Source organism: Adiantum capillus-veneris, chromosome 7 (genome assembly GCF_014529385.1).
Source record: "Adiantum capillus-veneris isolate H3 chromosome 7, ASM1452938v2, whole genome shotgun sequence".
Classification (NCBI taxonomy): Eukaryota; Viridiplantae; Streptophyta; class Polypodiopsida; order Polypodiales; family Pteridaceae; genus Adiantum; species Adiantum capillus-veneris.
The window spans coordinates 161,776,331-161,780,007 of record NC_140937.1 but is presented as its reverse complement, the minus strand read 5'-3'; the positions used below and the strand labels follow the sequence as shown (position 1 = coordinate 161,780,007).

The following is a 3,677-nucleotide window of genomic DNA, read 5'->3' as shown; positions in this document are numbered from 1 at the left end:
ACTCACAGCCGTACGTACAAAGCTCTTCCAAAACTTTAGATAATGTTAAACTAGAGATTTTGAACTTTATACCTAGGGTTTCTCATTTGGCCAATGACCGACTTACAAGGCTTTTGGGTTTAGGACAACAGAATTACAGCTCGGAGTGTACAAAATGCGGCTCAAAAATCATGATGTCTCTTTTATACATAGATTTTTGGAAACTTATATGAGTACATCAAAATTGTAGGCATATAGGAACTGTGATAGACTAGGAAGGTGCCCGTTAAGTATTTCTACCAAACAATCATCATCTCCATTTCACCATAAGGTAAGACTTTAAGGTTCCTATGCATTCCCCCATAATGACTTTCACACTTTCTCCCTCCTCCGTTGGCTCTTCTAATCACTCTTTCCAACAAGAGAACGCACCCTGGTTTCTCCACTGATAGCTCCAATGGCAAACTCCCTCTTGCCTCTTTTGCAGCCAATAGGTAAGACAATCTTTAATGCAGAGATTTTAGATAGAAGAAATATAGCAAAGGACAAGGAAAAACTCCTCAGTGAAGCTTTTCCTAGTGCAAGAGCATCCAATAAAGCCGCTTTTGATAATACTTCTTCTAGTTGTGATACAGTGCAAGGATGGCTAGAGATGGTGTGCCTATTGAATCTTCTTGTATGCCCAAGCAACAAAGAAATGTATGGATGGCCATCAAGGGATTCACCATGGGGTAGCCATGGTAGAGTACAAATGGGAAGAACAAGCATCTGTGCTCAAGTCCATCTTGTGCACATCTCCAAAAGGGAGGTGTTGATGCCATCGCCAACCTCAAACAACTTAGCAAATAGGTGCTTGAACATTTATACTTCCTAAGGTTTGAGGACTCTATGCTGCATAAGAAGTTGAAGTTTGTTGAAATTTAGCTTGAGCAAAATTCTACACACAAAGAAGTCCTTGTAGTAGAGAAAACCTTGCTCGACGACCAAAAAAGAAAGTTTGATCTTGACTTGAAAGCAGGTGCTCAAGAGCTTGCAAAGATAGGCCATGAAAAATTAGGTCTTCTTGAAACCAAGGAGACCCTTTGTGTGGCCAACCACAAATTGCAACAAGCTATTTAAGAGTGTGAAGAGAAGCTTCAAGAAACAAACAAAAAGCCTTCATTGATTCTCTTGCATTGGATGAAGAAAAACACCAGCTTTTATAGTAGAAAATATAGATTTTGCATTTAGAATAGAGCAGATTGAATGAAGAAATTATGTTGCTTAGAAGACAAAATCTTGACTTACATTGTGCCATGAAGAATATGCAGGTAATAAGAGAGATATCTTCACAAGTATGACTGAGGCTATATTTGGTTAGAAAAATATGGTAGGGGGATTGTGCTTCCTCTAGAAAAGAGAGGATAGAAATTAACAACTTCATTGTTGAAAATGAAAGTGTAACATAAACTTCAATGTGGTGGAGGTCGCCTCCCTGAAGGGCTATTTTGGTATGCCTTCTTCCTAGTTAATAGTAATCTATTTTTGGCATTTCCAAGTGTTTTCATGCAACTTTTCTAATTATTTTCATGCACCCCTTACAATTTATAGAGTATGGCATCATGCCATTGCATTCTCCGTGTAAGTTACAAAATATATTAGTTAAAATCCTTTGGAAAGAATGCTAGACTAGCACATCAAATTGTTTGCAGTGGTGATTGGCAAATGTATACAATTTTGAGGAAAGGGATACATGAGATGCACTAAGGGACAAGCAACATAGGATTAATTGTTGATTCATTGGCAATTTGAGAATGTAGAGGGGTAGTTCTCACCAATTCATGCATATGGCAAGGTCAATTTTGGAGCACTTGAGTGTTTTGAATACGATGATGAGTGGATTATCTTAGCTTATAACAAAGCCTTATAAATTAATTGCAAAATAGTCTCCATTTATGAATTTTATTGTTTGTAAATGGGTTCAAAACTAGGTTTCCAATTATAATGGCACCTAAGGGCACCTATCTATAGCTATCTATGAACTTTTCAGGAAATAAAAATTGTAGTCACAAGATATATACCATTTAAATTGCACTAGGGATGCAAATTAGATATCCTCTCAAGATTTGTCTACCACATTTACTAAGAATTTGTGATTATGGTAGTGATACGTAGTCACAAAATATAGACCATTTGAATTGCATTAGGGAATCAAATTAGATATCCTCTCAAGATTTATCTAGCATTTACTAAGAACTTGTGAGTCACAACATACGTACCAATTAAACTTCAACTTCAGAAGTGTTACTCTATTATGCTAGTGATATTGTGAACACACTTAGGGTTGTCGAGGCACTTTTTCTCTCTTTAGGAGGTTTTTTTCCCCTGATTGTATATACACCCATCATTCTAGGGCAAGCTTTTTTTTTTTTGCATTGTCGCACTTAGTCAAACTTAATCTTATATTGTGTGCTCTTGAGATTCTCCTTCATCTTCTCCATCTTTGCATGCCTTCCTTTAGCTATATTTCCAACAATTAGTATCAAAGCGGGCTTGGAAATTGAGGGCAAGGGCTGCCAGCCACCAACCCTTCGAACCCCACTCTCTGATTGAGGTGATTTTTGGTGAGCATGTGCAAGGTTGGAAAAAAATATTTTAAAATATGTATTTATATGTATATACATACTTATATGCATACTTCATATACATATAAATACTTTTGTGGAAGCCTTAAAAATTATATAAGGTGGAAATAAAATTGTAAGGATGAAGAATTAAAATGGCACCCAAAAGTGTGATAGATTGGTTCCACTTTCCTCTTATGCAATAGATTCTTGAGGTCCCTCATGACGCGTCTCATCTTTATATCACCAAGCTCAATACTTATCTTATGAACGTTGTTATACTGGAGATGTTGCGACTAATGACTCCTCTCTAAATGTATAGGTAAGCAATTATTCAAAATTTTGAAATTTCATTCTCCAAATTATATGTGTATTCTCTCTCTATATATCTATACTCACACTCTAATCCCTTCCTAGGCTTGGTTCAAGTCCACTCTTTTCTGTTAGCATTGAACTTGTCGTCGTAAGTTACACAAACCACCCATTGCGGTCAAGTAGAAGGCTACCTCTATAAACACTACTCTCACTTAGAAAGTGGACGAGGGAGTGGACAAACTCAAGGACAACGTGGATGCGTATGGTCGATGTGGAACCCAAAATGAAGGAGATGTCTGAGGCTTCAACTCCCCTTCTCAAACTTCCTAGCAATGAAAAATCCAAACAACCGTCTTTCCCCCCCCCCCCCCCCCCCCCCCCCCAAAAAAAAAAAAAAAAAAAACGGCTTACTTGATGGTTCATCCTTGTCATCACTTCCACTTAGCACGCATATAGGCCACCAATGGAGAAAATAGAATGATGTTTGCAGGCGCTTGGACCACAAACTTTCATGTTGGTTATTGCCTAAGTTGCAACTTTGCAAAAAATGCATACGTTTTTTGGCATAGTTTAGGTTGAAAAGTCTTATCTAAGACAATTCTAGAGCTAGAATCCCTAGCCGAAATAAAAAATCATAAGCTATCTTTGTGGATATCAAATGCTCTAAGACCTCATTGTCATCCTTTGTAATAATTCTAGAAAATTGCTTGGTTAAGAGGATATAAAGGTGTCCTGTTAAACAAATCTAGTATTAAAGGCCCTTGGCCCCCAAAAGCAATG

The 3,677-nt window shown here is 37.4% G+C and overlaps 1 pseudogene; it reads left to right on the top strand.

Annotated features, from left to right (window-relative positions):
- The first annotated feature begins 363 nt into the window (after positions 1-363).
- On the top strand, positions 364-1,319 carry LOC147454957 (uncharacterized; annotated as a pseudogene).
- Positions 1,320-3,677: the final 2,358 nt, after the last annotated feature.